The following is a 14,303-nucleotide window of genomic DNA, read 5'->3' on the forward strand; positions in this document are numbered from 1 at the left end:
GCATCATCACCCATGTGAGACCTCAGGAGAGTCTGTCAATTTCCAGCAACACCATTATGTTTAACTTTTTTAAAGCCTAACTGAAAGACTACGACGAGAACAGATTTTTAGAGGGCCCCATTCTGAGCAGACATGACAGAGGGAGCTTCCATTTATTTAGGTGTCTGTGTGGATACAAGAATAACACAACTGGTAAATATTATTATTTTAAATAGCTCACACAAGATCAGCGCAAGAATAGTCTATGATACTAGTAAACAGTGAAAGAATCTATTGCACGATAATAGTCGATGTTGTGGACTAATAGTTATAATACGGTGAACAGCGCGTGGCCACAGGTTGACCTTCTCATTGATGTCAGGGCTTCCAGCGCAACAGGAAATTTCAAACAGAAAGATTTGTTTTACATTTGAAATATATATATGCTATCAAGCTCATATATGAAAGAGATAATTATCTTTATAACAATCGCTTAATTAACTGTAGACTCTACACAAACTAAACGTAGCTCCGTTTTACTGATGCATCTTTTGCCAACCACTGGCTCTGTTCATTTGGAACGCTTAAACGACACCAGTCATTGAAACGGTAATGACGGTAGCATAAGCAAGTTCAACCAAACTTTGACATATACGAATGTCTGTTGAGATATCGATTTGTCACAGATATGCTATATAGCTATTGGGGTCAAGTTGAGTCGATCTATTTATGAAATCAACAGAAGAAAAAGGCAGAGTGCTTTTCGTTATTTCGCCCATAAGTGGCTTCCTGCGCGTTTGCCATAGGACGCTGCCGTATCGCGGTCCGCAAGCTGGGAGCGGTCTGCGGCTATTACTGTTTAGTTTTTTTTATCTTTTTTCTATCTTTCTCGCTCTGATCTTGACGATCTGCAGGTGATCCGTATTCGAAATGTATCTCATCATCCCGACCACTATCATCACAATCGACCTTTTTGTTTTTTGATGGGTTTATTGATGAGTGGCCTTAATGCGCCGATTATCCAATGACGAGAAAAGACAAGTGGCGTAATTTGTGAGCGACGTGTCGGACGCGTCAGCTTCTTCGACTGGATGGTCGGATCGTCACATGCGACCGCAGATGACCGATGTAACCGGTCACCGGTAGGGCGTAGGGGGAAAAGGAGGCCTGTAGCCATCGTGAAATACTTAATTTAACAACCATTATCAACAGAGGTGTTCTTTTACTCTTATTTTTCAATGTTTTTACTGCTAGCTTAATTAATACCGTTTTGTACAAGTTGTCTCGCTTCATCACAAGGTGCTCCCGGCCCTATTTCTGCGCACTAAAGTGCTTGCTTTTTTCGATACATTGTCTCTTCTCGAATACAACAAGTACATTGGACCGACATATACTTCTAATCTAACGGGTGCAACTGCCAATTCGGAGTCTCAGTCTTGTTCTTTTTTTTACTCTGAGGTTTTCTTGTATCGCATTCTCCTTTCATTCTCTGTTCCCTCCTTCTTCTAGTTTGACAACTCCTGCCGTATTTTCGGACAAACGGAAACGCTGACGACCAACAAGGACGATAGCCAGTGCGGTGGTGACTGCTGGGCACCGGGCTGTTACAGTTGACGCCACGGTCTTCATGGTCAAGTTCGTCTTGGATTTGGGCCTTTGATCCAGTTGCTTTTGCCGTAAGAGGATTCTGTTTCTTTAGTGGTTCCCGCAGAACGCCGTCCATCGACTGAGTGACAGGCGAACGCACAATTCCAGAGCGATTTTTAAGTCCACTAACAATCACTGTTAAAAGGGCGGCGGTAGCGAAGCTGATTAACGGACTGGTGTTTTAAGATAGGAATCTTCCCGTTTCTAATACTGCTGTTACTACGCACGTTTAACACTATCGGCCAGCACACCGTTTGCGTGATTGTCAAAAAATTCAACAGCTAACAACAGTTGATTGCTCTGGTTTTTTTTTTCGCTTAAAGCTACGGTCACTGTGTCACAGCCCTGCCGACGATGGTAACGATTATGTCGATAACCGCTAACATTTGTCAAAGGCTGGCTGGTACTTTTACATGGATCGCCTGTGGAATCACTTCTGTGATTGTAATATACAATACATCACTAATAATAATTACTTTAAACTATTGATTTTTAGCTTTTCTAAGAATCCTATATTGCTTTCACTCATAGTGAGCAACGTTCGCAGATAACAGCCGTAATAATGACAACAACCAATGGTCACAGAACAATGAATCTGTGCATAATGACGCGCTCGCTTTGTCTATCCCTCCATCTGGTTTGCTTAATCGCTAGGTGGTTACTGACTGCAATAAACTGATTCCTTTTTTTCGTCGTCTCGTCATGGTCGTCATCGACTTCACTGTTTCCTTCGTCGTCATCGTTTTCAATAGCTTCCGATTTACCTGGCGACCGGTGTGCCGATGCTACGACTAATGGCTGAGACAGTCGTAAAGGCCTGTGATGTATGCGAATTTGTTTCGTCGTCCCTTCAAGTGAAATTGAGCAACTTAGCTAGTATGCTAAGTGTGCATATCTACTCAATATCGTCTATTGGTGCCGGTAAATAAACGGTTAGAATCTACATTAGAAAAAAGCGCACATCTGTTTTGTTATCAGGGTATACATATGTAATTGTAAAATATGAATTGGCCAGTACGCTGTGAAAGCGCTGCTATTGTGAACACAGGTAAGAAGCGAAAGAGGACGAGTCACGGTGGGGTCGCGCAGGTAGTAATGAGGTTACCACCTTATCATTTATCGTCTGTCGTCATAGTAAACTAGTGTCTTCGTTCCGGTTCTAGCTAGGAGGGCCATCATACATACTACGAGTCCTGATTGTAGAAAAAGAAATCCTACTTATATAAGTAGAATTGTCTTAATGCTATAATACGCTGCTTGCTCTGACCTTTTCCAATGAGGGTAGAACAACAGAGGGAACACGAGGTGTAGCGGTGACGGTGGCCCGTTTTTCTATTTGTTTCCCTTACATCTCTGCTCCGCCGCATTGCTGGTTCTGCTCTTGTTTCTTGCTATTTGTTACTTTGTTGATGGTCAGCGGCTTTGGCCATCGCGTGGCATGACTTGACTTGGTTCCGCTAGCCGTCAGTGAGGTTTTTAGAAACGTTTTTCTTTTTTGCCAAATTTGCAACGACGCAGATTATGGTGACGATGATGCTGATCATGATTATTTGTACGTAGCTGTTTCTATCACGCTATCAGCCAGACCTCTGCTGTGATTGTCTTCAGAAATCAGCAACAACTTAGAGCTTGCTGCTGCAGCAACTGCTGACGGCGTCAACCGAGTTGCGGAGCATCTGAACGCTCTAGCGGTATGCTGAAGCCAGCAACAGTTACGATCGCGTTCTGGTGACCCATTGAAGAGGAGCAAAGACAGCAGGCGAGCAAAAGAAGGAAGCCATCATCGCGTGACGGCGATGGCGGCAACGACGATGATGCTAATAATAATAATGACGGTGGTGGTGGTGGTGGTGGTGGTGGTAATCTCGGCGTTGTTGTCGTTGTTATCATTATCTCTATGAACAGCGTTACAATTACGTAACGGAACACAGAAATACCAATTCATAACGTCGTGCTACTTTTGATTGGGCAGTGACACTGCTACTGGAATGGGTCATAGCATTTTAGATACTTTTACAGCGTGAAAATGCCGTGCAATGGCCCGGAATTCGGGTTCGATGTCCATGCCTTATATCGCTACCGCTGCTGTTGCTATCAAAGTTACAACAGCATTGTTCGCGTTGGCCTATAAGCCAACTAATATTAGGTCGGCTTGGATACTTAGTCTTAGAGACGGTTATCTGAGTTTTTGTCAATTTAGGCAACAAGCTCAAGTTAAAATTTTTCTTCAAGGCTATACGTCTTTGTGGACGAGTGTATCGCCTCTACCTTGTACGTTAAACAGATAAAGCCTATCTATGTATATTGTTTTTCAACATAGGGCTTACAAGAAACTTGGCTTTACGGTCGAAGGCCAGTATCGAATAAAGTGGCTTAGGCCGACGTTAACCCACCCAGTTGGTTGGTACTTCACAAAAATGAGCGCAAGTGTATAGGTCGCGTGCAAGAGTCTTTCGTTAGACGCAATGATCGGTCGAGGTGTATTCAAAATGGCCAAACTTTGCTCGGTAAGTTTTAGCTGTTGCACCTGGTTTAAGATAAGATTAGGCGTGTAAAAAAGCGCTATTATTATTATTATTATTATCTGAGGTAGAAACTTTTCAAATTAAAATTTCTAGAACTTAGGCAAAAGTGGCTCTAATCAGTTATGAAACATGTCTGTCAACTAGAAGAGGGCAGGCAAGCACACAGAAGTTGTTTGCTAGCAGTGTTTTAAAACGTCATTTTAAAGTATGTTGTCAAAAGACGATATTTAGCACTGTACAATGGTGAATAGTTCAAGATCACGAGACCAGCTAGTCGTTAAAGGTGTATACAAACTTAATTCTAGTATTATAAGTAAGTTCAAGTTATGACTATCGATTCAATTCTAGAACGTACTACAAAGACTGCACGCTGCTCTAGCATCGATACCTAATCGATCTAATGTAACAGGCTTTAGTAATGTTTCAACAATTGATGTATATGATAATTACCACTAGCAATTTTCATTAAAAACAGTTTATTAAAAATCGTTTCCATTTTATTTGCGCAACAAACAACATTTCATTTGTTGGTTGGCATCGTGAAGTTTGTCGGTTGGCAACAGGCCTTTTATCTACCATTCTATCTATTTCTAGTATATACATATATGATAGATAGAGTTGTCGAAAGAGTGCGTATCTAAATCATTTTAGAGTGATCACGTATTCTAGGTTCGATGAGTGACACTGGATTAGTGCTGGTTTGATCTGAGCTTCGCTAATAGTAGGTGTATCGTTCTGGTCTGGTGAAATGCTTTTACTCAGAGCTAAGGTGCTTCCAGGATGAGTAAACATCGTGTAAAAAATTGCTAGATTTTATAGTTTTTCAAGAAAACAAACGCTGCCGAGACCTATAGACTTTCGGACAAGAACGGCTTGAAGATCTGTTTTTTTTTCTTCGATATTTTGCATAGCAAGAAAAAATTCATAGAACCTCTGCGAAAGTTGAACAAGATTAACACGTGAATGGTTCTAAGATCGTCAACTAACTAGCTGGCATAAAATAATTTCCTCTATCGTATTTCTATCTGCGGAGACACGATGAAATCGAGCCATCTCTTTAAAGCTGTTGGTCACGGCTAATGAAAAGGATGCCACATAGGACAATATTGTGCAAATAGGTAACGTATATTAAAAAAAGGACGGTGCTCCGATTCTGCCTGTCTGCCGCAAAGCCCAGACTGACGCCAAAAAAGTAACGCTACGTGTTTAGTGCAATTGGAAATAAAGCGTCAATTATAATTCGCAGCTGCCTGGCAGAACGATTGACTCGGATTTCTATCGTCCGCGAACCATCGAAGAAAACCCATCGGATCTAGTAAATAGAAAAGGTGCCGTCGTCCACCATGACAATGCCGGACGTCTTTGTCTACTTTCTAAAAACTTTCCGGATGGCTCGGGTCTCAGCAGAGCTTTCGTAATGGCATTATTTGTTCTCAATGGAGAGACGTAAGAATCACTTGTCAGAATTTTTCACAAGCTCTATTGTAATGAGATTATCGTGCTACTAGAAAACGGTAGAAAACGGAAAAGAAAGAAATTACTTTAAAATATAAAAAATATATAATTTTGGCTTAAAAACGATCAATACCTTTAACAACCCTATATATGTATATATATATATATGTGATAACGACAAAAGCAGGGGCAGTATAACAGCAGCGTGCATTTCATTAGACAATAGAAGCTTTCGTTTAATGTGTGCACACGGAACGTACCTACGGAGCACACATATACGCGTGCGTATAATAAGCTTTAATATACCTATTTGCCTAGAAGTTTAACGGTTTTTTGTCGATGGCCTGGCAGTCATCGTGTCTCGTGTCTCAGCTACTGCAAGTAACGAGTACTACGGCCATCAATCAAGCAAAACGATCGGGAGCTGAACTGTTAAAATATAGGCGTTCTAGTAGCCAAAAATGTTACTACGCCCCTATTGGCCGCGTTTGGACCGTCGATAGGTGTCGATGTATAGGAGAAACAGAAGTTACTTTTACGTCTATCTATCTCCCTCTTGCTGTCTCTTCGTTGGCGTCATACTCGTTTGTTTGTTCGTCGAATAGCAACGTTTGCCGCTATCTGGAGCTAATTTACGCATGGTATTGTTATGCAATATATATATGTTATGTATAATACTACATCTAAAGCATATTTGCTATCACCACAGCACCGATCGGTGCTGTGGTGATAGCAAGCATAACATATATATGCGGATCATTGCCGATGTTATTTACTGTTGTTCTAGCTCACGTTTCGACAAAGCAATCTTGCTGCCTCCACCGACGTCGAGCAGCAACAGCTAACAAATGACCATCCTATGAAAACGCTAGCGGTAACGCACAACGCTCTATAGCTTCTGTTGATTCGTCAACTTCTGTTCAAGCTACCACAGCGGCCGTTTGGACGCCAACGCTCGCTTGGTCATTGCTGCTGCCGTTGCTGTTGCTGCTGCTGCTGCTGCTATCATAGCGAGCATTGCAGAAAGATAATGCACCATCTGTCCGCCATCACGTTTTTTGAAGAGTGTTTGAAGAAGTTTGAACGCGAAAAGCCGACTGGCACACGATAAAACAGAAATTATAATAGCAGAGCAAGCTAATTTCAGGTTATCCAACGGGTGCAGCAACTACAGTAGTGGCAATAGCGAACACCACAAGTTGTAGGACGTGCGAGTGCCGGTGTTCAGGACAGAGAGGAGATAGCGATACGCCAAATTGTCTGTTGGCATTTGATCAAAGTAGCGTTATAGTAGAAAATGTGTGCCCTATCTAATTCGGCCAAACCGAACTGTAAAATGGACCCTTATAGGCCATAAACCTGAAATTGAAAACGTTTGCTTCAGTCTGCAGAGAAATGCGTCGCGTACGCGATCAGGATTGGTGAACCAGTCATTCGATACGTTACGCACACCAAAACGATTTTTGCAATTTGCCAAAACCGTCCACGAATGATTGCTGAGACCGTTGCGGCTCTTGCAGCGTTCTCCATGACCGAACTACACTGTTTCAGGCTTTCAGATCGCCACAACTTGCCCATTTGGTCAGCTTGTTGTTTATTGGACAACGGAATGATGCGGTTATGGTGAGCCACCTCATTCAGTGCGAGCAATCGGCGAAGCCCTTACTCGCCGATGTAGGGGCTCCAATAACATTATGTTATAACGTCACGAGGTGCATTGCATTTAACAATATCATCAGCATCATCATCATCGCCAGTCGTGACAGGGCCAAAAACGAGGACAACTTACGATGTCCTTGGCGTGTGACTTGGACATCAACAGAGGTGGCGACACACGTCAGTCGAAAATTCTCTACGCTATCCTAGCACTTTCTGCCAATACAATTTAAGACCTAGTACGCGATCGTATGACCCAATGATGTAACCTTCTCAAGGACAGACCGGAAGATATGACCAACGAAAGACACCTACGAAAGGACTTTGACGTTAAGGTAGGATCGTTTGAGGACGTCACACTGACAAGGATAATGACTGTAGAAATAAAGTTAACATCCAGCTGAACAATTCGAGTGATACCGAATCCGTACCATGTTCAGAGCTCAGCTACTTGAACTTTGTATTGCATCAGTAATCAACAGATGGCAATAAACATTAAAAATGAGTTGTCAAATAAATTCTTGTCAAGCTATAGGGTACTGTTTCGAAACGATCCATAGCGAGCGAAACGGACCGTTCAAAGCAACAGCTTCAATCTATGGACATAAGTTGACGAATGATGTTATAAAAATCTAAGTTTCAATGGTTCGTGCGACCCGTTATATATATATATATATATATATATATATATCACTAAATAAAACCTCAGCGCAGCTAAATATGGGTTAGTGTCGTGCGCGGCCTTCGCGGAGTAAAACTGAATTAAGCCAAAAGCAATGGGTATATCTTGTAAACTGGTTGTGTGTATCATTCGATGTTTTTGACGCTGTTGGAAACACGCTTTTATATAGCCCGCAAAATTACTAATCTCTTTCTGTGTCACCCTTTCCGTGGTATTGTGTCTCGCAGAGAATGTCTTTTTTAGTAGTATAGCTACTTGATACATTATTAGTGAGGAGACGAAGGGGCGTCGATCTCTTGCGGCGCACATGCTATTTTCGATGATTATGGCGGCATACGTTGACGTAGGCATCGATTCACTGCTTTGATCGTCGTCTAAGTTGACCGCCCACTAGTCAAACTGCCCGTCTGAACTTTATTGTAAAACGCGTAAGTAAACTCTTCGCTTTCTATAAAGAATAAAACAGAATCTTCAATTGGATCACAGATGACCCGCTACACGTAGTTTGCTGTTCTTTCCGGTCCGCACTAAGAGGAGAACAACAAAAAAGTTTTAGCCCGTCCCTGTGTCCTTGTACCCTTAACAATAGACGAGCGACCGGAAAAGCAGGCACGCTTCCAGCCAACGGCGATATAAACCGATAATCAAGCTGGCCCTGTAGAAAATCTGTAAGCTCAGTTCTCAATGTTCGCGATGATTGAAAGCTACCTGATCTACACAACGCCTAGCCGAGATGAGCGGCGGAGAGAAGGCAACTAACTATATCGATTGGTTCGACCTAGACTTTGTACAACTCGGTCGCAAACATCTACCCGCACCTACACACACATATATATATAAACAAACGTCTTTGAAAATTTGCTTGTGTCTGCATTGTTAAATAATCCTGTTTCGTCATATGTGAGCGTTATGTAAAGTGTACATGTTAATCACCTTGGCTTTCTCATTTATCATTGCCGGTTACTTGCTCGATGGTTCACCGCTTTAGATGGGCGCCCGATTTGCATATAGGTACACTTTGACGCATATATCCATGTTGCCAACAGTCTTCTGAAGAAAACTAGAACTTTTGACGGCGAAACAGACGGCGACACGAACAGCTGGACTGGAGCAACTGTTAGAACTCGTACAGCCTAATGGTCGTATTCTAGGATCAGGGAGGAGAGGAAAACTGCGCCTGTTGTAAAACCCATGAATAATAATAGAAACGCTGAATTCGTCCCCACATTGCTGTTGAACATTATTTATGCTATCCACTGCCACCATAGACATTAGATAAATATAAAGAGGCAATGAAAAAGTTTGATAAACAGATCGAGCAGCCAGATCGGCTATACAAACCGGCAAATACAAACAAAAATATCACCACATTGTTCTCAGTTATTTAACTAAGCATATACTATTATTACGGTATTGCGCAAGAATTTAGTTGTTTTCATAAAGATAAGTGGGCATAATTTAGAGGAAAAGGACAAAACGTAAAATTACGCGTCAGTCTGACAATTTCACTGTTATTACAATCGAAGGTACTGGACACACGAAACATGTTGAACTGGGGTCAGATATATTAAACTTGATTTGTTTTTTTTTCAATTCAGGCCTTTAACTGGATAACTAGTTATAGCCATTTTTGGCCTAATGTGAGTTTTCAAACGATTCGTTCACCTCTTTACGGTAGTTTATAGGCCCAATGTCCATATAAACCTATATATTGCCTTAGCTTTACTGAAATGTTCTTAATGCTTTCAGATATGGTCTCCATATCGATAGGAGGATATTCGGGCAATAAAGACGCTGCAGACGCGGTTCGTTCCCAGGACAAGCATTTATTGTGATCTAAAAAGGTATGGTAATATTACACAAAAACCAATCATAAGTAAATCTGTATGCGTCCAATTGATTGTATTCTAGAGCTATTACAGATTGTGTAAGGCCAACAAATAGAATGGCCATATGAACGAAGCGATGAACAGTAGGTGACGGTTCGCACGACTTGAGCAATAAGGAGCTCAGGTTCGCCATGCTTGAACAACATGAGAAATCAGATTGAATGTATAAATAGTGGTACGTTATTCAGAAATACCTTCTTTATTGAAATGCGTGATTTTATGTACTATTGTGTTCTAAATCGTTCGAATCGCTTACGTCGTCGAATGAATATTCAGCTCTGAAGTATATAATATCTATAGTTTCGCAATGCCGGATCGCCTGCATCCCACCCACTTTATTTGCTGGCGTGTTATTTAATGCGTGTTTTTACATCGATGTGGCAAGCACGTAGTGTTGTTTTTTCTTTATCAGATTCCATTCTGCGAACAGCTTCAGGATTCAGTGAAATGGTTTTTATGGTTCCGTCTGTAGGACTCCAGGCGCCGACGGGCCTGCTGCCTTCAACGTGCTCTAACTCACGTCGCCGTAGCAGAGTAGCTTATTAAAAAAACGAGAGCCATTTGAATGTTCTAAGCAGTAACTCGATTTTTACTAAACACATACTTCCATAACTGTACTTCCTACTTCCAAGTTTACCATATCGGCTGCCTAGCAATAGCTTTCAGATATTTTCAAGGAAAATAGTTTCAGGAGTCTTCATTTATTTCGCCGATCAGTGTTCGGTTCTGTACACGCTGGGAGCTCGGTGCTCGACTATGCTGCTAGAAGAAGATACTCACATTGGCAATGTCCAGTATTAGGTAACTGGTGCATAGTCCAAGCCTTTTAGACATATCGGTACGTCTTCTCTCAAAAAAGCGTCAATCCATTCAGGGTAACGCCACCTAGAATGTTTAAGATTGTTGAATCCTCCGTGTAGAGGTTCGCTGGGCTTAGTTATAGTACGCCCATCCGATGTGAAAGATGGAGGGCTTTCGGCAGCTCCTGTAAGCCCGTTCTACCGTTTCAACAGGTGCGTAAATGACCTCCGGCCATCCGCCCTTGATAGCGTGTCAAGCGCGCTATAAATTTCGAATAAGTGTCCTGTTCTCTGTGATATGAGGATGAGAAATCCTTGTCCCATACCTGATGCGGTGCGTCCATCAAGTTCATAAATACAAACGCAGCATGAACCTTTTCGCCAAAAATAAAAACCGCCCTTTGCAGACTAGTATTACTGAGTATGTCCATTACGCTTGCTAGCTCTACCATTTCGGCGCCTCGACGCCCAAGCTGCCAGCTCCTATAGGGCTATACGGCAGAGGAAAGCACTTCCAGTGAGAAAATTTCCCGTCATTGTATAGTAGATCTACTGCGTATCGTAGATAACTAGGGATTTCTAACGGCTACCCGTGTGCCATGCGCATATACATGGACTACCAACAGGGTGGCGATGGCACGTGATAAAATGAATCACAATGGTAATTGTGATCGAATCATTATTGGTGTTCCTCAACGAATATTACACTTTTCGAAGCTCGATTCCAACCATGTAGATGTTGGTTAGTTAAACGATATATTGTACATGATACAATATGTACACGATACGTACTATCAAAATATCGTATTAAATATGATAGTAGACGAAGTAGCTAAACGAAATTAGTAAGGCATGTTTCACAATAGCGACTGGGTGTGGCTCCGTTTTGCTCCGGAGATAGAGCTGTGGGGCAAATGCGTTTGCTCTACCACTGGCTGCGATGATGCCGATCATTTGCGGCAGCTTTTCTATATTGTTGTAGCTAGTACGTCTTTCGGCTTTGTTGGTTATAAAGAAAATCGCGTCAGAACTTTGTTTCGCGGATTTTCCAGGCTGAACGGGTGAAAAAGGCATTCCTCCAACAAATCGATGGTAGGGTGACCACTATACACGTCCGATTCACTGATCCTCTGTAAAGTCAATTCGACATGCTGGAGTGGTTTTTCGAGTGCTTTCTCCGCTTGTCCATAGGTCCGGGCCCGGGTCTGGGCGATGTTCTTGCTCGAAGGTGGTCAGATCTCGACTGACCATACATTTACCTCTCCATATATTTTGTGCGTATTCGAAGGACCGATATGTTGTCTCTCAATCGTACCCATATACGTGTCAGCCAGAGTTCGCCACTGCAGAAGCGCCGTACGCCGCTGTCCTTCGTGACTGTGCATGAGTAATGTGCAGGACGTTTGATACTTTCTGCTATGCGAATAAAAAAACAAATGCAATAGATAAAATTTACCAAAAACAGAAGGTTCCGAACGTTTCCAACTCTCCGCCCTTGGTTGTTACGTTAATAACTTTGAGATTCGACTATTAAGTTGATAGTATTGGTTGGAATAACGCTTATATAGTGCGAAATACACATATCTTCCCCATCTGGCCACACTGCTCAAACTGTTCTCCTCAATATAGCCGTAATCGCTATCATCATGATGAAACACCAATGATTATTTTTTTAAAATTCGCAGATTTATTATTCATGGTAATAAGCCTTTAAAAGGCATAGCAAATTACCGAATACCGAACTTTTTTTTTTTCTCTACTCAAGCTTTCGTCTACCAAAGGAGGTTGATAATTATTTTCTAATAGCAGATTCTGATCTCCTGTGGCAAATGCTTGTCGACCTATATATGCGTATAGGATGGGTGTCGACGGGTTGCCAGTTCGTTATTTTATATGCTTGTTAGGGCAGTCGTTGAATTTCCTTTAGTCCATTTACTGTGCTCCGCCATAGTTACAGGCTGTTATCTCGTATTGATATAGCCATCGTGGGTACGAATACATTTCCTCTATTATTACAAGGGCTGTCTGTTCACGTCAGCCAAATCTTCATTATTTTCAAGTAAGCAAGTATTATCATCAGTGAACATTTAGTAAATTACTTCAACAGCGTCATTGAACCTAATGTGTTAGGTCGTTTATGTAAAATATTCATTAGCGAACGATAACGGCCACTGCGACCGGCTAAAGGGGAGAAGGCAGATAGATACTCAGGGTAAATTGCTTTTGTCGCGATTGGGGATGGCTGTCGTACTGTACTCCAAAAATATCAACTATAAGCCAAAATCGGCGCTAGCAACAGGAGCCAAAACAACCGGTAGGGCCTATTCGGCCTCAGGCCCTGGGACGTCCTGCCGTTCTGTACGCTTTGGCCACAATCGAGCCAGCGGTAGTTACTTGATACACCAAAAGCAGAAAGGGAAATATTGGGACAAAACAATATGTTGTGTTACGCCTAAAAAACGTCTACAGCAAAAGAAAACGGTTAGAAATTTTCGAGAGGTCAAAACATTTTAATTTGTACTGCACGACAAAAAACGGCCGCTACAATATCGTATTTATAATAAATAACAAACATAGGCTATCGGGTACATATAGAGTAACAATAATTATACAAGTGATTTTTATAGTATTGTTTTCACAGTTGACCTTAGCGTCATCGGCTGGGCGAATTTTGTACTTTTCGAATATTGCCATTTCATCCATCTTGCCTGGCATCGGTCTCCATACGCAGTCAAACGTGACGATACAGTAACGTTAACTCACTCTACCGCAGCAGCGTAACGTGGCAATAACACTAGAATAAGTAGAAAAAGAAAAAGTTATCGCGAAAAAATGATAACGACCATAATTACGAAACCGCCCGTCGATCTGCTTGATTTCATCCCTTATATACCATCTGAGCCGTAGAGTGGCACGTAATCTGCCGTATCCGATTGGGCTCCATAAAATTAGACAAACACCGGGGTGTCAATTAAATGCTACTATATAAGTCGATAAGCTATAGCCAAATGGCGTCTTCTAAAAATCTGGGACGGGACGAAACAAAGGCAGCTAATGGCATTCCAGTTGTATTTTTGATGGTCTCTTTCGTACGGTAAAGCTCGCCGTTATTGTTGTTGACCCTCTTGACCGCGCTAGTCTTATTCCTTGCGTATGATACCGTTCGATTTATTATAACAGATAAGTTAATTGTTTTTTTTTTGACGTACGTATCGTGTAATTTTCAAGCCTGAAACTTGGGAATAGTCTGCCCACCAATAACCTGTCGATTGTGTCCATATGTATTTCATCTGTATGGCTTACTTTTACGTCTAGCCAAGTTAGCTATCGCTCATCACGCTTTTGTTTAGTGATAATCGTACTGCTTCCGCTGCTGCCGTACATCACTTTGTGATATCCTATTGTTTCTACAGCCATCCGCCATACAATTGGAATAAAGAAAGAACGCATCGATCAGCTGGCCAGCGGCCACCAACGGCACCGAACAGATCCTATAGGGCATTACCGATGGCTTCAAATCACCTACGTTTATGCTGATAAATGAATTCGCACTGCCGACGACAGCGGTCGCATTGGCAATCGTATTCGTCGGTATCGCCTCGCTTGAGCGGGGCAATAGGGGGGCGGCGCGATGAAAGGGCCAACGTTGGATGACTTTTTTTGGAAAATC

At 42.1% G+C, this 14,303-nt stretch overlaps 1 protein-coding gene across 13 annotated transcripts in view; it reads left to right on the forward strand.

Annotated features, from left to right (window-relative positions):
* Positions 1-14,303, forward strand: part of LOC111266639 (uncharacterized) — a 149,373-nt gene that overhangs the window by 94,247 nt on the left and 40,823 nt on the right. For all 13 annotated transcript variants that reach the window (XM_086970986.1, XM_022844289.2, XM_086970991.1 and 10 more), the window contains one exon: positions 9,694-9,788. The gene's annotated coding sequence lies outside the window, so the exon portion shown is untranslated. The remainder of the gene's footprint in view (positions 1-9,693; positions 9,789-14,303) is intronic.

Source organism: Varroa jacobsoni, unplaced genomic scaffold, assembly GCF_002532875.2.
Source record: "Varroa jacobsoni isolate VJ856 unplaced genomic scaffold, vjacob_1.0 scaffold_1104, whole genome shotgun sequence".
NCBI lineage: Eukaryota > Metazoa > Arthropoda > Arachnida > Mesostigmata > Varroidae > Varroa > Varroa jacobsoni.